This window comes from Argiope bruennichi, chromosome 10, assembly GCF_947563725.1.
Source record: "Argiope bruennichi chromosome 10, qqArgBrue1.1, whole genome shotgun sequence".
In the NCBI taxonomy this organism is placed as follows: domain Eukaryota; kingdom Metazoa; phylum Arthropoda; class Arachnida; order Araneae; family Araneidae; genus Argiope; species Argiope bruennichi.
The window spans coordinates 22,919,955-22,944,048 of record NC_079160.1 but is presented as its reverse complement, the minus strand read 5'-3'; positions in this window follow the sequence as shown (position 1 = coordinate 22,944,048).

Below are 24,094 nucleotides of genomic sequence, written 5' to 3'. Positions count from 1 at the left end.
GACTCTTGATATTTACTCACTCTGAGATCTAATTTTGGAAAAAAATATAGTTATATTTCATTCTATATTGTATTATATAGATAGAAAGACTGTTTGCACAATAATGTCGTTTCATGTTAAAAGAACAAATGTATACTCTTACCATGTAAGCTATATAAAATGAATTTAGAAACTTAATTCAAAAAGTTTTATAAAAGAAAGATTTTAGAAATCCAACATAATAAATTAAAAAATATTCGATGTTCTCGCCAAAAATCGATGTTTTAGCGCAGTTCCCTACCTAAAATAATTTTTATAAGAATTGCAGTAACGAGCAGGAATTCGGATGTATTTCCAATCCGAGGCGAATAAGCGCTTTACTATAGTTTGGACACGAACAGTATAGAATGCGGAAAAGACACAAAAGTAATGTTTCTTAAGAAGGTTATAGAAAATATTTTGCAAAATATATGTGCAAAGTTACCCTTTTATGTAAGATATGAAAAATGTACTTATGAAAAATGGACTACTTAAATATTAGATTTCCCATGTATTTATTTTTCAATGTATATTTGGGATTAAAACCATTGGGAGTAGTTTCCGCAAAACTTTCTCGCACTCTTTCTAATAAACTTGTCATGCCAGAGAACGCCTTACTTGGCCTTCGTGTACAATACTTACGAAATATTAACCATTGGTTTGAAATTAGCATTTTTGATTTTATTTTGTGATTCTTGGCGAGTTATTTGGCGACTAATCCCTGGCATGCGTTAATAGTATCCAAGAATCTGTGTTTCAGACTTGTTTTTCTCAATCGATTGAAACAAAACGGCACAACACAAAATCACATAGCGAATTTGATCAATTAATTTATTATAATATTTTAGTCATTGTGTTTTTGAATTATCAAGAGTTTGCATGTTTCTGAAAGTACAGATAGATGAATAATTAATCCGCGGTTGGATTTAGATTAAAATTTGATAGAAATTTATACTACAGATGTTGAATTTGTGTACCGAATTTTACCAATATTCCTCCCTTTGTTTTGTAATTATCGTGTTAATATACATTTGAACAGCCGGATAGACGAATTTCTTCCAAGCAGATTTTGCTCACAATTTTATATAAATCTGCACATTTGATGTAAAGACCGTAAAAAATGTGAGTGCAATGAAAAGATTTCTATGTCTTTTGACAATATATGTATTTTAATTGAGTAAAATAGTTTAATTTAAGAGAAACAAAGTTTTATATATATATATATATAGGATAATCACTCTAATCAGCGCCCATCAGCTAATTTTAGACATACATCTGCGCTAACAAAATGGTCTAATTGAACTAAATAATTCTATTAAATATTAATTTTATTTATTATGTAACTTCCGTCAATAAGTGATCTGATGAATTCCGAATTTTAAATTTTTACATAGGTACTCTGCCCTTTGAATCACATTTAACCAAATATTCTTGAGACATCAATATATTAAAAATTGTTGAACTCCAATCAACTAAATCAATCACTAAAACTGACTAATTTTGAAAATCATTCTTCTATAAAAATTGGCGTTTTTAGAAGATACGGCAATCTTCTGCAAGGTTTCTCGACAGCGATTGGCCTATGATTATGAAAATGTTGATTGTTCTAAAATTGATATATAAAAAAACTTTTGATATATAAAAAAACTTTTGGCCAGATTTGATCGCAGAAGGTAGAAATGTTATTTATTTAAAAGTATAAGTGTCAGAAGTGTTTCTATGACTATGATTTCTTAGGACCAAAAGATTGTGTAAAATTTAAACTTTTTCTAATAAACTAATAATTTTTTCATAAGTACATTTATTGACTGAAATAAAATAATATATTTTTATTGACATCATTTAAATATTTTGAAAGTAAAACTAAAAACTGAACTTTAATGTGAATAATAGATTTTTTTTTGAATAATTCTTTAAAATATTAGATAAAATAAGAAATTATTCTGCAGTGTATATACAACTTTAATTCCGAACGCTTCTGCTTTCAAATTTCATATTTTAAAAAAAGATATAGTTGATTTCAGTAAAAAATGTTTTTATATTAGTTGCTGTATTAATTTAACTTTTCCACTTTAATTTAAAGTAGAAATTTTATGGGTGCTGATAGAAAATTAAAGAGAGATATAAGTAGTACAATGAACAGAACTGTTTAAGGTCTACATTATTGTATGACTAAATTATATAACTATAAAAATCTGAAGCTTAAAAATATTTTGAAGTAAAATTTATTAAGAGAACAAGTTACATAAAACATTTAATTGAAAATTTTAGCCAGAATTAATACTGGCGAACCGGCTGGTCGCCAAAGGCAGCTAGTAAGGAAATAAGGCCGAAATGAATATTATTAAATAGGATGTCAATAAAAACTTATTAAAGCTCTGATTCATGATTGTCATTATATTTCCTACTTGCTAATAGCATTTCTGTTAGCAATCAAAATTCTTATATTTTTGTTTTTAACCGCTGATTTTTAATAAAGTAACATATTTGTTTCTTTCAAATGTAGGAATTTAACTGCAGTTGCAATTTCCTAAGAAACATTTTCAATGGTCTGAGAAAGAGAATAAAATTTTCATATTTATATACTTTTACAGTACAAGTTACAAGTGGATACTTATACAATACAAGATGTTTTAATTATATAAGAACTGGAAATTTACTCAGTTATATTTTATAAAATGCAGAAAAAAATTACATAGTGAGTTCAATAAATAATGAGACATAAAATTGAAGCCGAAAATTTTATTTGTGTGAAGGATCATGACAGGGCTATTGGAAATTTTGACTATTGCATAAAAAAGTCTTTATTCTATTAAATTATGAGGAAGCAGGTTCTTTTTGGAGTCGCCGGGATGGTAATAGAAGAGCCATGATGATAGAAGAAGCCTGGAGCCGTCGAGATGAAAGACTAAGATGGTGAATCAGGAACCGCCGAGATGACAGAGCGTTTAGTAAAATCTTGCAAGACCGAGATGACAAAACAAGATTCTAAATCTGGAACCACCATTTGACAAAACGTGATAGTATGTTTTCAAACTGTGCGAGACGGAAATTGTGGAACAATCGAAATAGCAGAATGAGTTAAGTCTTGAACCGCAGAGATGAGGAAACAAGATAGAAATCATGAGTCACCGAGAAGACATAAGCAAAATGGTAAGTTTGCAGCAATCGTTAGGTAATAAAGCGAAAGCGTCTTGAGTCACCGAGAAGACATAAGCAAAATAGTAAGTTTGCAGCAATCGTTAGGTAATAAAGCGAAAGCGTCTTGAGTCACCGAGAAGACATAAGCAAAATGGTAAGTTTGCAGCAATCGTTTGGTAATAAAGCAAAAGCGTGTCCGTAGCCATAAAGATGACACTAATGTGATGGCAGTCTTGATTCGCCGTCTTCTCAGCAATTTGCCGATGTCTAAAGTCATAATCAGTGTTAACCTCAGTGAGGTATGAGTCAAAGTCGGGAAAGTTTTCAAATCCAGTAAATTTAATAACAGATGCAATTGACTGTTATCATGCCATGCATATTAAATACACATAGCACATACCCATTATATAAAAGCCATGGTTTCAGTAATAAATAAGAGTCCGCAGGTGAAATATAAAAAACAAACAAAAAATAATAATAATATATACAATATGTACAATATATACAATGATTACTCGTGCCCATTAGGACAAGGAGATTCTTAGCAGGTTGTTGAACTTGTGCTTTTAAATCCATAAGTCCTTTCATTTCAGCCTTTGCCAGATATAATATAGTCAGATAGTATATAAATTCAGAAATCTTTGAAGAAACTAAGTGTTCGTATATTTCTCGAAAAATTTGTTCCAAAATGATTTACATGGCTTTTTTAGAATAGTAGTAGAACAGGGCAGAGAATCATTTAGGTGTTCCATCTCAGCTATTGAAGAACTAGTGATGATGCAAAGTGTTTCTCCCAGCTCTTGAAAAGTTAGATCATAAGTAATTCAATAACATTTTGCTATTTTTTAAAAAAACTTTGTTTAAAATTGTCATAATTATTTCAACATCATTATTGTCAGATTGTAAATATGCATAAAAACAAGTGTCCGGCAATAATATTATTACTTTAGTTTCAAATAACATGGTGAGTTGGTAACCATATTTCTTGACTTCAACCAAGAAGCAATTTTGTTCACCTTTCGTTTCAAATAATGGTTGGGACGTGATGCCACTAATGTAAGATTATCTTGCTTTGGACATGAACAAGTGTTAAGTTCAGACATTTTTTGTTCATTTGAAATACCAGAAAAGAGATTGTTATTTGCGATGATTGATTCTTTGAACGGGTTTTTATTTGTTAGTTCGAAAGGATTTCTTGACAAAAATGGATTTGTAGCAAAATCGTTTTCCGAAGGATTGTCAAGAACACTGAAGATATTTTTGGAGTTTTCAAATATTTCTATCAATTCAGGTTCGTCCACTTCAAACCAGGATGGATCTATTTCAGGAGGTTCATCAACTTCCTGGTATAAAAGCATCGTTTTCTCTTTCGTATAAATATCAGTTTTGAAAGGATTTGTTTCTTTTTTCACATCTGCAAAATCATCAAAATTGTCCAAGAATGGATTAGTTGCTTTTAAATCAATTGGGCATGCAACAAAATTGTCCAAGAAAGGATTATTACCAGGTAAAATGCATTTAGTCTTTATATCTTCAAAATCTGACAGTGCAGAATCAACATCAAACACATATACTCCAGTTTCGCCAGAGCCATAAATGTCAGTCAAAGTTGAAGCATGTTTGGTTGTTTGATTCTGTTGATGATCTGTCTGCACAGAAACATCAGTCTTTTTCCTGTTCTTTATGTTCGAGTTGCCCATAACGACAAGGTAAATAGCGTATTGAATGAAGTGAAGGCAATTGAAAAATTCTTGGCAGAATATTTAAAACAGACTTGGCACTAAATGGATAAAAGCACAAGGACCAATAGCAATCTCCGCAATTTCAATGACTTAAATTCACTTGATGAAAGCGCAAACAAATTCAAGCTCACCACACTTAAATGCGAACAAGCAAATAATATTATATTGTTAAATTATAATTGCATTAATAATAATTCTTGCAATAATAATTTCAAGTATTGTTAACAACAAATATTGAATTTTAACAATCACTGTTTAAACATAGGTATGCACTGTTGAATCATAACAATGAAATAGTTTTTAATTCTCGTCTGAAGGATGACTGTAGAGAAAATTTTATATTGTCGATAAACCAAAAAAGTATATCGAAGCGTTTTAATGACATTCACAGTTTTAGAATTAATAGAAAATAGTAATTTTAAAATTTCGAATTAAAAATAATACTATTCAATTTTATATTGAAAGCTTTAATATATCAGGTTTTAAAAAATGGATAACAAAAATGATTAAATAGATTACATTCAATATAAAATACTTAATTTACTTAATTTATTTATATCATATTTTTTTCTTACGGCACCAAATTCTTCGGAATTCAATAATGAACAGATGTAATTTGAAGAGTATTCACTTGTGTTATATAAATAGATAATTGACTCTTTAATCCCAGCTTTATTTTGCTGGAATCAAAATATTTATCAAAAATAAATCAAATCATTTATGAAGGAATAGAATAACATATATTTGAGAAAATTGGCTTAATATTTAAATTTAATGTCTTTATAAATTAATAATTACTTGAACAAAATATATCTATGAAAATTAACTTAAAGCTTATCAAAAATCTAATAGTAATTTTTATAACCACATCTGAAGCTATTTCCGAAAATAAGAATAATGTGCAAAATATTTTTGTTGCTGAAACCGACGGTAAGTAGTGCTAAATTTAAATTATAACAAACTTATGTTTTGTAGGGGGTAATCGATATTGTTCTTGAAATACTGTAACTTTTTCTCTTTTTCCTCACTTGGTAATTCACATTCCTGCCAGATGTAACGTCACCCATTTCCTCAAAAATAGTAAAGTACTTATAAAAAGCCAAATAGGTATACTCTTCTCTATCTTGGCCGTCTTCCTTTCCATTCATCTTAACTCAAATAAAAATCGTTGTGGCTAAGTATGCATGTACATATTCACACATGTTCCGCATCCACTTCTAAGCAACTAGTCCGAATTCTTCCAACTTTTTAAAAGGCGAAAATTAATTAACTATTCAATTAATTAGAAATTAACAAAAATTTTGGCATTTTTCGCCCTATGTACTACTCTAGCAGAAATTTTTAAAATGCCTCTTTTATTTTAAAATGTCTTTTTTAACGTTTTCATTGGACTTAAGGTAGTGATTTAACAATACTTAAAACTAAGACAACCTTCCTTCCGAATGAGTTAGACTCTTTCGTTTGCAGATGAAAGATTTGGCTCTTTAGATGAAAGATTTGGCTCTTTCATTCATTGTGTGTGACTCACTATATCACTGACCCGACTGGTATTTTCAGACTCAATTAAGTATAGACGGAGGCCATAATTGTGGGATATGTGAAGAAACGCATGCGCAGTTATTTTTCTTCATTCTCGGAAGTTCTTTGGGATTCAAGTGGGAAGGGGGGGGTGAATAGAGTATTTTACATTAACACCAAGGAGACAAATATACAGAGTACGTCCAATCTTAACCCATCCGAGCCTCCGCATTTTCATTTTGAATTACTGAGCGAAACCTGATTTGTGATCTTGATTGTTTTTCAATTATTCAGTCAGATGCAGATGAAAGATTTTTCTTTTGAAGGCAATGGATTTTTTATTGATAAATTCTAAATTTGTACGCAATAAATAATTTTTTTAACAGGCATCAAAAGCAGAACACTCCATCTGATTTCTTTTCTCGCTTCGGAGTCACCAATCTCAATGATGTAGAAAGGGGTTAAGTAGGATACCTTGGACAAGAATCTTAAAATCCGCCATGGACAAAAAACTATAGCAATGCCTTATAATGTTAGGAATTTCTTAAAGCCAAATGTTAGAAGGGGGACAAAGAATTAGTACCAAAACCATTAATACTGTTAAGTAACTGGGACAGAAAAAATCCATATTATACCATGTTGTTTTTTATGGCACTTGCCACGGACAAGCCCGCTGTTACAGAGACAGCGATTTAAGCTGGAGGGGAAGCATCTCTTGTTTTTAAAGCAGTGCCAACTAGGGCCAAGAGTACGATTTTGCTACTCACGCATCACTCATTCGCTTGCACAACCCCTTTTTACAGGAGGGCACATTCACACATCTCATAGATAAAACAACGAACGAACAACCATGCCCAAAGTGGGCTCGAACCCGGGACACCCAGATCACGAGGAAGACGCACTACCCCTATGCCAGTACGCCGGCGTATTACACCATAAATACTGTTAAGTTACTAGGTGGAGACTGAAAACTCCATATTATACAATTAATACTGTTAAGTTAATGGGGGGGATGAAAAGTCCATATTATAACATAAATACTATTAAGTTATTGGTGAGGGCTGAAAAATCTATACTATACCAATAATATTATTAAGTTACTGGGGGAGGGGGGGGTATCCATATTATACCCATGATAATATTTAGCACAATTGCTTCACTGACTTTTAACAAGAATAAACAATGCTATCTCCTCCATAATGACACAGTGGCACAATTTTGATCCAGAAACTATCGCTAGTAGTATTGATGACTTTATTCCCAGAAACAAATTTTAAGGCCTTGAAACTCGCCATCTGACCTTCGTGATGACTTTCGAAACACATTGCCGTTGTGAATCCAATTCGTTGGAAAAGGTACTTAAATCATGTTCCAGAGTGGGAAAGAAGGTCCAAGGACAATCGATGATGTATCGAATCTAGTAGGTGCTCTCGCCGATGTCGCTGCTACTTCGAAGAAATCATTAGGTATCCGAGGCGAATTCTCGGAAATGGACCCTTCTCTGCTTCCGCCTGTCAATTCGTCGTCTCTGTGCACCGAAGGAACAAGGATGCGATGTCACGAATGATTACCTTCACTTCCCGTCCACCCCCAATTTCACATTTCGTTCGACACGATTTCTTGGAATTCGTTCCCGCCGAAATTGTGTCATCACGAGAGTTGTCTCCATTTTTTGTACCCTTTTTGTGATGCGCTTAAAGTTGAAGTAGAAGTTTTCTTTGATTGAAATAAAGAAATTTTCCGTTTTTCGGAAAGTGAAATGAAGGACAAAAAAAAGGGGGGGGAGTTTCTTATATAATTCTTTTCTTAAAAATTTTGTTCCTTCTAAGAATTTCGGCCTTATGTCTCAGTAAATCTAGAGATTTTTAGAATTTTCAAAAGTGTCATTGAATCAAATTGTGCTTTTCCGTCGAAGTCTCATTTCATTATTCGGGGAAAGAGATTTCCGTTTCACTTTGAGCGAATTCAGATCTTACAAGGTTTAGATCCTGAGAATTTATTTGCTATCCTTTACACACTCAGATCTGCGAGCCGTTCTTGTAGCAAGCTTATTTTCTTTGAATCTTATCAGTATCAGTTTTAAAATATGATGCGTCGAATTATTTAATTATAGTAAGTAACTGGGAAATTACGAACGAATTTTTTATCAAATTTCCATTAATTTTTTTTTTCTGTAGGCTAAATTTCAAACCGCCATTGCTATAATCAAGTTTTAAAAATAATAATCTTTACAGGCTAAATATGATCTGCAAACTATGCAGTGGCAGCTCGTCTGCTCAGCTATTAGCAGCACAGAAAAAAAAACATTCATGAGGAAATTGCGAATTTTAAAATTAACTTCACCCAAAAGTAGCCTATAATTTTTAATTTCAAAGTCAGATATAAACATTGTTTCATTTCAAAAATATAGCTATTTAAATAGTGTATATTCCTTACAGTTTTGTCAACAGAAAATCCAAAAATTTATATTTAAATTAGATGTGCAATACATGATCTGCAACGTTCATTGTTCCTTTCTCATGCAATAATTAATAATAGTTTAAATATTTCTACAAAAATGTTCATATGAATAAAATTTCAGAAAACTACCCACTTACCTTTTTTTTCTTTTTTTTTTTCGAAGAGTGACAACAAAAGAAAATGAATATCCAATAAACCAGATGTGTTTCTATCCAAACAACAAGAATCGAAGTCAAAACTAATAAACATCCAATGAGAGATTTAAAAAAATGAAAATACGAAGGCGCACTTGGAATGGGAATGTAAAAAAGAAGAAATCAGTTTCTGCATTCCAATCCGAGGCTGCTCTGATTGCAGCTCTAGCTTTTTTTAATTGAAAGGGTTGCTTTCATTTACTATAAATCAGTCGGCTGTTATAACAATGGATTTTCATGAGCTACAGTATAAAATAAAGCAAATTAAAGAAAAAAAGAATGTGCAACTTTTTTTAAATGGGTTCTACAACTCTGCAGCCCCCATGTACGTGTTGCCACTGAAGTTATGTGGTAAGAAAAGCATAATGCAGAAATCGTCCAAAATGCTCTACATGACAAAAAAAAAAAAAAAAAATTGAACCTGGTGATATCAAAATTGACCTGCAGTTATTTCTTAGAAACTAGGGTTCAAAAAAAAACTTTTCTAACGTTTAAAACGATTCTTAATTAAAAATTAGTTATGATATTAATTTATTTACTTTTCATTAATTTCAAAACGTGTTATGAACGCATATAAACTGTTTTTATATATCTGTAATTTTTTAATTTTACTTTTTAACTATACAAATTTTATCTCTACAAATTTTTATAATTTAAAAAGTATTCTTTAAATATTAAAATTACTTTTAAATAAATTTGATACTGAACGAAACATAAAGATTTTCTGCAAATGGATTTCGTTCAAAATTTTATTCAACTAAATTTTTGGTGAAAAGGTCACAGATTAAATTTCATAGTTGTAACTCGTGGCATCTTGTCCACAAATTGTTCGATACGGATTGCACGATATGTATGGATACATACTTTCGGAACTCGAGAAGGCTTGGAACGTATAAGTCAGAAAATTCGAGATCGAATATTAGACTATTACAATATATTTTCTTTTCAAGTTTTTTATACCAGAAAAAAGAATTTTTTTAAGACCATTTTTTGTTACGATTACGATATTTTTCTTTTCGTAAAGGATAAAATAACCTGTTGGCTTGTCTCCAGGGAATTTTCTCACATACTATGGAATAATGGCATGATTTCACTTCTCAACTCCACATAAAACTGTGGATCTTTGTCAAGGTCGTCAATTTATCATTTGATTGAAACAAAAATGTGGCACAATTCTACAAATGAAATCTTAAAGCCACATTCCAGGTCGGGATAGCCTGGTTGGTATCCTCAGGTTGTGAGTTCGAACCCCGCAGTCAGAAGACTCCCCGTGTGTGTGGTTACTGGCGTGAATATGAATACGTATGAATCTGTCGTGGTCACAAAGTCCTCCATGTCGAGAGTAATACCATTGGGGGTATTGGTTCAGAGGTGTTCGTTCTCTGATTCAGGTCAAAATTACGGTCTTTGGATGAGTGAATGAAATGCATAAATAATAAAGTCCGCCCCGAAAAAAGGATTGTGACGCGTGAACAGCTAAGTCGTATTCTTGGCTCTAGTTGGCACTACTTAAAAAACAAGAGACGCTCATTTTGTTTAAATCGCTGACAGATAATTAGTAAAGTGCCATAAGTAACAACAACAACAAAATCACATTCCGAATTTCGCTTATTTAAATCTGCGCCTTTTTGAATTATTGTGTTTACACATATGCAAAAGTATAGACCGGTAGATTTTTAATCCCTTGACAGAATTGATTTAACTTTGATGTGAATCTACAGTTTAGATACTAAATTTATCATCAAATTTTATTCATCAGTTCTTTTCATTTTGTGTTAATCATATTAACTTGTGCACAGAAAGCAGGATTCCTTGTTTGAGGATTTCACTCAAAATTTGATAGAAACCTATAAATTTGGTATAAAGGACTTGTATCAAATTTCATCCACCTAGCTCAAAGTATATTTTTAGGTATCACGTTTACCGATAGACATGATTCTAAAAATATTTCTTTCGGAGTCAGGAGATCTGGAAAATAAGAATTCAGTCGAAATCTCAAGATCAAATTTTTACACTTACAACATTTTTCCCTTTCAAGCTTTGCATTCGAAAAACATTAAAAAAAGACATAATTTGGAGGATTGGAGATTACAGTATATTTTTCTTTGCAAACGTTGTGTAAAAACAGTAAAACGCATAAAATATTACTATAATTTTGGTTTGTACCAAATTCATAAGTCTTTCCATTTTTAATATTATCTTCCGCAATAATTGATAGATTAGTTGTCTTTTTATAGAACAAGGACTATTACTGATTGAGAGAACAAAAAAAAAATTCTTGATATGTTTATTTTTAAATAAAATCTTTACTCATAAGTTGTTTTCGGTTAGTGGAATATTCTGCATCATAACACGCTCTCAGCTTTAATATTTTCCCGGCCACATCAATCAATAATGAATTGCCTTCTAAAATTCCCTGTTTCCGATATTTCATCAGATTTACCGAAAATTAAATTTCGCTTACAACCGAAAACTCTCATCAATCAATCAAACCTCCGTTCATCAGACAAGTAAAAATGCAGAAACTAAAAGCTTTTATGTCAAATCATAATTGCAGTACCGTATGGATTTGTGTAAATTGCAATCACCAAAAATTTGAAAGATAAGTGATTCTGTTCTTCTATTAGCAAAAATATAGATTAATTTCTGGGAGGGGAAGGTAGGTAGGTAAATATAAAGGATAGACCATTCGAACAAGAGCTTCCAAATTTTGCACAAATATGCTTTGATAAATGAAATTTCACATTAGAAGTGATTTTTTTTAAAATTTTGCTTAAAATTCTTAAAGTAAAAACTTGATGTTTTCCATCGATAATTTTCTAAAGTATTACAGCACAAATAAAAAAAATATATTTTTTGTAATAAAATGAATTTATTTACCGGACATTTCTTTTTCTTAGTCTCGATAATTTTTAAAAATATTCTTTTGGATAATTTTCAGCAACGATTTTTACTGCTAAAATGAAAATTAAACTATTTCAAAAAGCATTTATTCTTATTGTCTTCCGTTGCTGAAAGAAAGGATCAAATACTATCACCACTGTTCATTATCTAAGCAGCTTACGTATGGAAGAAGATAATGAATTAACTATACATCGAAAGGCAAAGTAGCATTAAAAGATAGATAGGCTCGACTTTTTCTACTATGGGATTGATTCCCATAATTCCCATTTCTTGCATATAAATATTACTTTCTCTCATTGTGATCATTACTCCTCCTCCCTCTCTATTTGTGAAGATTAAAATTAGAACATGTAAGAAGATATCGCTGATAATGAAAGGAGATAAATGAAACTGAGAGCCATAATAATTTTGGTTACATTTGAAAAAATGTGTAGATATTCCAGATTGTTTAAACCTATTTTTTCAAATTCTGCAATGAAAGGGGCGTTGTCTTAATAAATTCCTTGTGTAAAATGTTCTTTTTCTGAAAATCAATAATTGTATGTACAGATATAAGGTATTTGATTTATTAACTTGGACCGTTTCACGTTAATATTGTTTTCAGACACAGTCTTTTCTGACAATAAAAAACAGAGATTTACAGATATTTTTAATCGATGCTAGATCCATAACTCCGGATCTTTGTGACTTGACGACCAATTTGGCGACATCGGCAACAAAAACGAAAATTCTTAAAAATACAAAAGTTATATCATTATATCTATTGGGAGCCAAGATACATAGATCCATCTAGAAAGTATGCATATTGTATAGAAAGTATATTGATTGAAAGTATTGTCTAGAAAGTATATTGATTACGTAGCTGGTGCTTTTTGCTGCACTCTCAGTGCTGATGGGCTGTTGCTAATGTTTAAAAATGATTTGGTGCTTACTGGCAGAATAAAATAACCTTATCCATTATCAAGTGTGTTGGCGTTAATGCACCGTACATGTATCAGCCGAATTTCTGTAGCAATTCAAGCCTTAATTTAAGATTACCATATATCTCTATCATATATTCTCTAAAATAAAAACTTAAAGTTGCTTTCTTCATTCCGTATCTTGTTATTACCAATTAATTTTCTTGATTCTTTGAAAATATCTTTTCGAATACCTTTAGACTTTTTAGAAAGTAAGACTTTTTCTTTAGTGATTTAGACTAAAAAAATAAAATGCTCAACTGCAATTCTATCGAAAGGCCATTACTTTTGTTTTTTACACATTTATATTCTTATCACATATAACCATAAAAGCTCAAAACACCTGCTTTCAGCAATCTGTTCCAATTATTGAAAATTTTATCTCTACCATTCAAGACCAGCAATGCATTCAAGAACTGCGGGACGAGTGTCTCGCACGGACCATAGCAGGCAGCAAATGGGTGCTTGGGCGAAAACAATGACAACCATTTCCTCTTTGCTGAGACCTGCAGAGAAATGAAAAGAAACGACAATCGAAACAACCCTTTTCGCATTGAACCACAAAGGGAGAGGGGACATAAATGCCATTTATGGATCACTAGGTTGCTCACGGGGGGTCTCTATCATGCATTTCTAAAGCTGTAAAGTTCCTGGCTACCGAAAGACGGTGAACAATTTATAGATGTCTACCCTCAGCATTTAATAGCTGTTGGCGCAACCAACAGCTAAGCTCTTTCGGGAATATCTCGCCGTTAAGACGCCAAAACAATTCCCGTCGAGGATTCTTCAGGAAAATCGTCTTAGGACGCCGGAATTATTTTAAACGATCCGAGGCTTATATTTCACTTTGAATCGTTTGAAGCAGGATTAAGGATGCCAACGGGTCTTTCTTATCCTATAAGAATTGCTAGCAATCATTCCTTTGAATAGTCAAAGACCCTCTTGTACCTTATGCAATTGGCAATCTTCCAAATGCCCAAGTGGAGGAAAATGAAATTATATTTTCTTAAAGGAAACTCGATGTAGCCTTTTTATTTCTTTTAAAACGATGTAAAATGGTTTCTTATATTTTACGACTTTAGGGTCAGTACTCTTTTAATATGGGAATTTAAGAGAGGAAAATATAAATATTGTTGTTTGTATGCAATGTATGCATCTTATGTTGATTTTAAATAAATTGTGCTCTTTATGTTTGTAATTTTGAGACAAACCAGAGAAGTTGATTCTTTTAACTAGTTCACTGTTTCGAAAATGCGTAACTAAATTCTCATTAATATATATTATTATAAGTATAATAAATAATTAATTATAAAAATAATAATAAAAAAATTATTATATAAATATGATAATTGTCATTAAATAAACTCGTCATAACGAAAAATGTTGTACTTTTTCTATGACGAGTATACTCTTCAAAAATAGTTAACTAGATAAGGATAGATGGTGTTTTAATATTGATAATTATTGATAATTAAGTTTTCAGCGATATTTTTATGTTTTGTATATTTATATTTATATTTTTATATATCATATTCTTATTTTGATATTTTTATATTGCACTATACCTATGATAATAGGAATAAGCAGAAATTTTTTGGAATAATTAAGTAATGATATTTTTACAAACCTGTAATTTTGCTACCTGTCACGAATAGTGTCATCCTGGGAAAAACCGTTAAAACCTTTGTAAGATCTGTCCTGTGTGTCAATGACCTGAGAGCTTGGCGACCATTTGGCGACTTGGCGATGAATTTGGCGACTAAATGGATCATACTGAAAAGTTCGAAAAGTTTCACGATCCATCCAGTAGGAACTGAGATGCACACATATACGCCCTGATTAGTCTGAAGATTGTAGCCCCCTCCCGGAACTATAAAAGACAGGCACTCTGAAGCTGCAGGGAAGTCGTGTGTGAGAGGAGTCGGAGTAGCCTACAAGTAAAAGGTTTTAGAGGATTAGACAGCAAGCAAGCTGCTGAACTAGCAATTAAATGCGCTGAGTTATTACGATTGATTGACGGCATTTGTAGTAGAAAAAGTTTGTAACAATATTTTAACATATCAATCGTCACGTGAAACAAAAGTGTCTCACAGCTATTATATTTGCACGGACTGTGTGAACCACATACGCTTCATGTGGAATTTTTGTATTTTTTATGTGTAGTTTAGTGACTTTTCTCATTGGATAACAACTGATAAAGCGCAATCTACCGAACAAAATAAGCTGACTTTAATACATTTTCCTTTTTTTTAAAAAAAAATTTTTTTATCAATATATGCTTAGCTATTTAATAGCGTGCTCCTCTTCACTGGATATTATTCAAAAATTTCTAGAAAACCGTCGTTACTTCTTCTGCAAACTAACCATATTATTTTCAAACGTGGATGAAACTATATATTGAACTAAAATTTGTGATATGAACAATTTCAGACTATACAAATTTACTTCTTTACTGCTAACAGAATGCAACTGCAAATAAACAACAAGGACTGAAGTATTCGTATTTTGACTCACATATGCGTCGCTTGATCCACTTAACAGTTTTGGTCTTCAAGACCGCATGTGACACACTTGCCTCACGTTCAAAAACGAAAATTTTGTCAATAAATGTTGTGAAAATAATAATAATTATTATTATTCTACAATGAACTAGTTCTTTCCCAGAATGTCCAAACAATATTTTGTATTAACACGAAGTGCTTGTTATATAAATTACAGCAAAGAATCCATAATATAATTTTCCAACGCAATACATAACACTGGGTGAAATTAAAATGTATTCCCATCCCACTGGTCCGCATCATTATGGGATGCTCGAATTTAAACTTCTGTTTTGGTGTCAAGCAATTCTGGCAAATTATTTTCATATTTGAATTAACTAATTTATTAGTTAACGAATAATGCTAAACATGAATAATAATTCATTACGGCATCATAAATTGTTCATTTTATTTATAATTTGAATGCAAGATTGTAGCAAAGGTTAATGAGCTGAATTCTGAATTTTTTTTTATTATTTTATATTTATGCTGATACACTAAATTCTCACTTTATTTGGTAATTATTGCTAATGATTTTTTTTCAGCATCATTTTTTATTTTGTATTTAGCATTGTTTTTCTTTTCTGTTAAGAGATTAGTATTTGTTTCAATCCGATTTTATTGATTTGTTAATAATGAGATTAATAATTTGAATATTCGTCTACATTATATTAAATGGACAAGACCCCATTGCAAAAAGACGATACTTCTAATGCCATTATATGTTCACATTCAAAATGTACTGCAAATAATATATATATATATATATTGTTTATTTTTTATATATTGTTTATTTTTTAAACCTGCTACTACTCTGCATGAGAATTTACTACTGCAACTTTCGTTGCCAGTCACGTCCGGAATATTGTTAACAAAATAATAGCCCGTCTAGACCGGCACATATTCTGGTACTTAGTAATTGGCATTCAAGTTATGCATATCATTTAAAGTTATACTTGAAATTGTTGTAAGTCTTATAATTTGTAATTCAAATTATTTGAGCGTAGCTGAAGTTAAATAAACGACATAAGTTTATATGCGGAAATAATGAAATGAGGAACATAAAATTTCACGGTTCCTTTCTTATTGTTGCAAATTTTATATATATAAATAAATGCTATTGTCACCAAAAAACCAGGTGCAGTGTTCAAATAAAACAGCAGACTCTGTAGTTTTAAATCTTTGAACATTAAAATGTCATAATTTCCATACTTTATTAGCACAAAATGCTTAACAACATTGCTACGATATCTTCATGATATCATTCAGTATTTAGAACATCGAACAACGTGGCGATATCATAAAATTAATATTTTGAGGGTTTTATTTATTTAAGAAACATTTCTATCGATACGAGATACGAGAAATTCATAATGTAAATCAATCTATGTGAAAAAAAAAATTTAATTTTTTAAATTTGTTGATTTAATAGATATCTAAAGAACCACATGACATCGATATGATATCGATATAAAAAATTCACAATCAGAATTGGTATACGAAGGGAAAAATAATCTTACTCCTTTATTTATACAAGTAGCTTTATACTAGCTATATTTTCATATGATTCGGGCCGCGGTGGCCTGGTGGTAAGGTCTCGGCTTCGGAACCGGAGGGTTTCAGGTTCGAGACCCGATTCCACCGAAGAACCGTCGTGTAAGGGGGTCTGTTGCACGTTATATCCGTCCTGACCAAACGTCCTCCCGCTGGTGTGGTGTGGTGTGGAGAGGGGGGTGCCAGCTCAGGTGTCGTTCTCGTCATCTGACTATGGTTCAAAATTACGAGGTCCGTCCCAAAATAGCCCTAGCGTTGCTTCAAACGGGACGTTAATATAACTAAACTAAAACTAAACTTTCATGTGATTGCGATGTTTCTTCAATGTACGTGATCTATAATCGGAATCGGTTCAAAGAGTAAGACAATTTTATATATTTTCTGCATTCAGCAATGGAAAATATATTTCACCTCAAAAAAAAAAGTGGCAGATCATGAATGAGACGGTACTATCTAATATACATGCAGTCGGACTATCCCTGTAAAAAGTCGATAAAATGACAATCCGATAAAAGGTTTCTTATCCTGCCGCTTTTCCAAACAGCACTGACTAACAGACCCAATACCAGGAAATAAAAGACTGTCCTCTGTACTCTCTTCTTTTATTGGTTCGTAAGAAAGATCCTCTGTCTAGTTAATTCAAAAGGGGCAACGACTTACTACTGAATGCCATCAACAGTAGAAACAAAAAAAAAAGGTATCAGGAAAACTTTTCCCGGACCGAAATTTTATGCTCTCTTTTGGAAACAAGATCTCAATGCTGTTAAGCCTAACTGCATGGCCATGTCTGGAACGAGCTAGACGGCAGTTGCTGGCTCAGCCGGTTCCAGTCTACCGCTTTGTTTTATTCGAGATCTGTTTGACGAATTTAGATTAGTTTATTTTCCGAACGTCTATTCCGTGTCGGAGTCTAGGAAATAGTTTGAGGCACTTCTGTAATATTTTGATATTCTAAAACATTGCTCTGAAGAAGGCTTTTTGTAAATTAAGCATAATATATTTTTAACGTAGGAGGTTTAGTTGAATTATTTATATTTGTAGCAGATCTTCGGGCATTAACCTGTTTGGTACTTGTACAGACTTAAGATATACTAAATAGCTTTATAAATGTCTCATCTACCACTAAAAAGGTCTTTATTGCATTAATTTTAATCCCGTTAGTTACTTTTGATAGATGATATCAATTTCGATAAAAACCTTTCTAGCGTCGTAAAATAAAAATAAAAGAACTTGATACATTGAGTGAATAATCTATTTTTAAGCCTATGGATACACATTAGACGTCCATTTTAAGTTCTATGGATTAACATTCCATTTTATTCATGTCTCGGAAGTCGTAATTCTTTTTTCAGAGCAATTAATGTTACATGAGACGAGGAATCATGTTTAGACAGTTTAATTTAGTTTTTATTTATTTATTTATTTATTGTTCTAACTGATGTTTTATTCCTTTAATATTTGTCACCAATTTTGTTGGAAAAAAGATATAAAGTTTTTAATTTTTCTTTAACAGCTCGCAATAAATGGATTATTTAGTTACCGGAAGTGGCAACATATATAGCAATTCATTTATCATATGATTTCACCTAACGCTGGCAATGAGAAGTAAGAGATCCATTTGGTAATATTTATGTATAACCCAAATGCATTTAATAATTTTAATGAATAATTATAATTAGTAATTTAACAGTATGAAATTATGATAAGGGTTTATATTGTTAAAATTATAAATAGTTTAAAATCATGATGTTAATTAACTTCCTTAATACCTAAAAGTTAAGTTCAAAAATTTCAAAATGTGTGAAATTTTAATGGGTTTTTTTTAATGGATACATTATGCACCAATTGAAATAATTAAGAGCCATAAAATATATATTTTTTTATTTCTGATCATTGAGGGCGCAAAGTATAGAATATTTAAATAAGGAAACAATTTTAAAACAAAAAAAAAAGAAAAATACAATCTTTAATCTTCATTTGAACTAAGCAAAATAAATTCGATTTACATGTTATATTTTAATATAAATAGAAAATTCAAAGATTTAAAGCAAGAAAAGATTTTACTGACGAATCCAAATTAAAGCGCTGGCATTAAGTCTACTCTAATAATAATGAGTTAACTTACTTCTTTTTTCAAAGCTGGTTTATTGTACAACTCATTATGCAAACTGTAACACTCTTTTTTCAGCCTGCACATCTTTTCCCTGTTTAAAAAAAATGAAAGCTGTCATTTTCTTAATATAGGTAGCAATTTTCAGATATTTTCTAATAAAATTTTTTTTAAAATTACAGTTTTAGAAACAATTTTTTCCTCTACCCATAAATCTATTAAAATCAACCTGTTTCCAATTCTTTTTACACAGATTTTATAATCCGAAGGCATCAGCAAAGTACACAATTTTAGTTTAAACGAGACGGAATATCCTGGTTAGTAGGCATTGGAGTCGCATTCTTTGGGTAGTGAGTTCGAACCCCGCAGCCCAAAGACTCCCCGTGTGTTTGGTGGTTGGTGTACTTATAAATCTGTTGTACCACAAAGGCTTCCATGTCGGGACAATACCACTGGAAGTAATGGTTAAGAGGTGATCGTTCTGTGATTCAGGTCTAGATTATGGCTTGCGAATGAAACGCGTGAATGAAGTCCGCCCCTAAAAAGGGTTGTGACGCATTAGTAGCTAAGTTGTACTCTTGGCCCTGGATGGCGCTACTGTAACAAGAGACGCTCTCTCGGTTTAAAATCTATGACAAACGCCATTAGAAACAGCGGTTAATAAATATTTCCCGGGTAAGAAAAGAATCATTTTATACAGTTGCTTCAATGATTTAGTTTCATTTTTATTTTCAAGCTTACCAATGAGTTTGGTTGTACCAAAATTTCAAATTTCTGAAAAATTTGGACAAAATTTGCTTCTCAGGATTCAGTCACTTTGTAATTTTTCTTGTATAATACTCTTAAAAAGTAGAGCTAGACAACTGAAATTTCACATATAGTTTTAACAGTAGAGTTATAGATCTGTGTCAAATCTCGGAGCAAATTTATTAAAGTCTTGGTTGCTATCGAACAGTTTAATAGCGTGAATGTGAATGCCATAATTAAAAATTGCAACGTGATAAATCTTTGATTTTGGAATACTATATTTATATCCGCCCGTTGATCCCACCAGAAGGCATCTCCGAAATGAAGATGAGAAGCTTCCGGTATGGTGATTTGTTCTCGTCACCCTGGTGGAGACAGAAATGGTAAGGGTCGGCAAGCTGCGATCGATGACGGGGCGTACTTCCCACAAGAAGGGTTGTAGCGTGTCCGGTGATGCCCTTAAGACTGAACCATAATTACCACAATGTTGCTGTCGCTGTTGCCCGATCATTCAGATTTTTCCGTGTGCCTTCGGACGGATTTGAGTAGCCAGTTTTGGTTATGGTTATATCAACCCGTTGGGGATTCACTTGAAGTTTGGTTTAGTTTAGTTTAGTTATATTAACTTCCCGTTTGAAGCAACACTAGGGCTATTTTGGGACGGACCTCGTAATTTTAAACCGCGGTCAGATGACGAGGACGACACCTGAGCTGGCACCCCCCTCTCCACACCACACCAGAGGGAGGACGTTTGATCATGACGGATTTAACGTGCACCAGACCCCTTTACACGACGGTTCTTCGGTGGAATCGGGTCTCGAAACTGAAACACTCCGGTTCCGAAGCCGAGACCTTACCACCAGGCCACTATCTAAAAGAAAGATTATGGGAAGACAGACACAATTGGAGAGATTGACAAGTCAATCGCTGATGGCGGTGCGTACCTCTTTTGAAAGGAGTTTGTGCATGAGTCGCTCTTAATGGAGGTTATTTTAAGCAGATCATGATACTCGATTTATTATGTGCCATTCAGATATATCTTTTATTTTAGAATATTATTTTTATATTAGCCCGTTGTTGATTTATTTCGAGATTGGATATCTAAAAAAAGACGATGGGAAGACGGACACAATTAGGGGGAGGGAAATCGACAAGTTAATCGCCGATGACGGGATGTACCTCTTTAGGAAGAAGTTTGTGCATGTCGCTCTTAAAGGGGTTAATTTTGAGCCAATCATAATATTTGGTTTATTACCTGTTATTCAGATACACCAGATGGCAACAACTCTGTGGCGTTATCATTTCTTATGAGTTACAGTGTATCTTATTCTAATTAAAAAGCAGGGTCTATTGTTTGTCTATGTGTGGACAAGATTATTCAAAGATTTATAGAAGATTTATAAAGATTTGTAAAATAAATGAAATTTGATTTGATATTTTGAAGCTATTAATATTTTCATTATCGCAATATGAAGCTAAATACAAATGCACATGTTGTATTATTGGATGAGATAATTGAAAGTAAAATATTCCCAATAGTTGAATGAAAGATGCAAAATTTATCATATCTAAATGGTATCAACAACGTTCAGATACAGAGATAAATAACTCACGAAAGTTAAGAAGCACAGCACACATCAATTTTTCTTTCCCAAATATATCCGAGATCTTATTCTTGGATAGAAATATTTGGCAAAAACTCCGCTGCCATCCAATATTCAACAACCCATATAATTTTTAAAAATTTGTCGAATTTTCGGTGGCAGGCTTGAGAAATACGGACGAGAAATCGGAAGCCATCGATTTGTCATGTTTGCAGAGGGACCGAGCTGTTTCTTTAGCAGCTTATACCGGCGGGGCTCTACTTACTGCTCACCACAAGTTCTTTCGGTGGTCAGAAAAAGTTTTTGTAAATATTTGTTGATCTATAAATACTTCCCCGAGAACGAAGCAGGAAACCGAATTCGGAAGGAAAAGTTGGTATCTAGATCCTGAAAGGAAACTTGGGAAGAATTTAAAGGAATCCAATTCTATTTTCCAGATGGATGCATGAAATCTGTAGATGATAGCTATTCAAATACCAACGAAATATTTTCTACGATTTTTTAAAATCGGCTTACTTTCTGGTGCACGAAATAAGCACACATAATGTATTGTTAGGAATGTATCAAAAAATTCGATCCCGAATTTTAGTCATCCTTGAAGATGACAGACCTTCTTTAATCCAGAAAAAAATGCATTTATGGAATAGCCTTTCTCTGAGTTGCATGTCGGTCTCTGTCAGTCAGAAAGATAAATAACCAGAGGGTGGGATTTACCCAAAATTTTATCGCATACACTGTAATAAAAGTGAATTTCTGTTTAACCCTTTCTAGGGCCGTGAGAAATATGCTTCCCACCAAATTTATCAATCTTTGTATGAAGTTATGTAGTTCTGATACATTTTTTTAGTAAGTCAGAAACTTAGATGCTTCAGTTCTTTATTTTACACAAAATGGTGTGTCTTGATTTGTTACTTAATTATTCATTAACCAAATTAATTAATGAATCAAATTAAATTTATCTAATAAGTTAAATGAATCCCTTTTCTTATTCTAATTTCAAGCCTAAAAATATTTTAACATTATATGACTAGAAAAAAAAATGGCCCTTTAAAGGGTTAAGAGGCTTTTTCCCCCAACCGATCGAAAGTAAAATTTGACGTAGAACTAAAATTGCAGCCATCAAATTTCTGACAACAGTTGTAGTCTCAAAATCACATATTAAATTTGATGTATTTTAGTCATTACATTTTTCAGTTATCGCATTTATAGGCTTCTGAAAAGCAGACCGACAGATGGTCAACCCTTTGCTCGATTTCTCAAAATTTGCCAAGCATCTAAGCTATAGATGTTGATTCTGTGCATCAAATTTTATCTGTTTAGCTCTTTTTGATTTGTATTTATGGCGTTAAATTATATTCGAACAAACACACTTCCGCTGAGCAGATTTGGCTCAAAATTTGATAGAAATCTACAAATCTGTTATGGAGACCGTATACCAAATTTCATCTATCTAGATCAAAGCTTTTTGAGTTATCGTTGTCACAAACAGACAGACATTTGACAAAAATGTGTTTTTCAAATTCAGGGAGGCCTAAAACGTGGGGCTTCGTCAATTCGCAATTTCGTCAATATTTGAGTTATCGTATTTTCATGGTCATGAAAGTACAGACTGGTAAACAGTCAACCACATGGATGTGGATCTAAATTTTATAGGTGTCTACAATATATCTGTTAAATCTGTGTACCAAATTTTATCCATCTGGCTCTCTTCCATCTAATTGTTGCCATCCATCTTGAAGTGATCGTATTATCTTAAATTCGAAATCAGCCGGACAGAGACAAACTTCCACTGAATGGATTATGAAAATCTTCATATTTGGTGTAAAGGTCATATACCAAATTTCATAAGGCTAGTTCAAAGTGTTTTTGAGTTATTTTTGTCACAGACAAACAGATGGACGAACGAACAGACATTTTCCAAAAATGTGTTTGTCGAACTCAGTTAGGTCTCAAACGTGGAAACTCGCCAAAATCTTGAATTCAGGATATTTTTGATGATTTTAATACTTTCTCTATACGGCGTATAAGAGAAAATAAACAGCTCTCAGAACTTGTGCATGAAATTTGAAATGCCTTTTCTCAAAAACTGAGGATGCATATAGAATATTGGGACAAACAGTCAAATAAAAAATACTGCTTTTCTTTTTATAATTCAAATCTCAGAGATAATCCATCTAGCTTTTTACATTTTGTAGTAATCATGTTTCCTGGTACATGAGTGAACAGACTTCTTGCAAATGAATTTTGTTCGAAATTTGATTTTTAAAAAAAATCTACATATATGACCACGTATCGAATCTCATCTGTTTAACTGAAAACACTTTTGAGATATCATACTCGCAGACTGACACAATTCCAAAAATTGTTTTTTGGACTTTTGGATGTCTGAAACGGATAAATTTGTTGAAATTTCGAGTCGGAATGTATTGATGATTACTGTACTTTCGTTTTGTGTAATTCATATACGTGAAATAAATAGGAAATTTTTAGACACAAAAAATTAAATAACTATAAAAATACTACTTATTTATTTATTACTTATTTATTGTTCAAAAAATAAAGCACCAAGCTTGTAAATATAAATATGAGCAGTTTATTTTGAA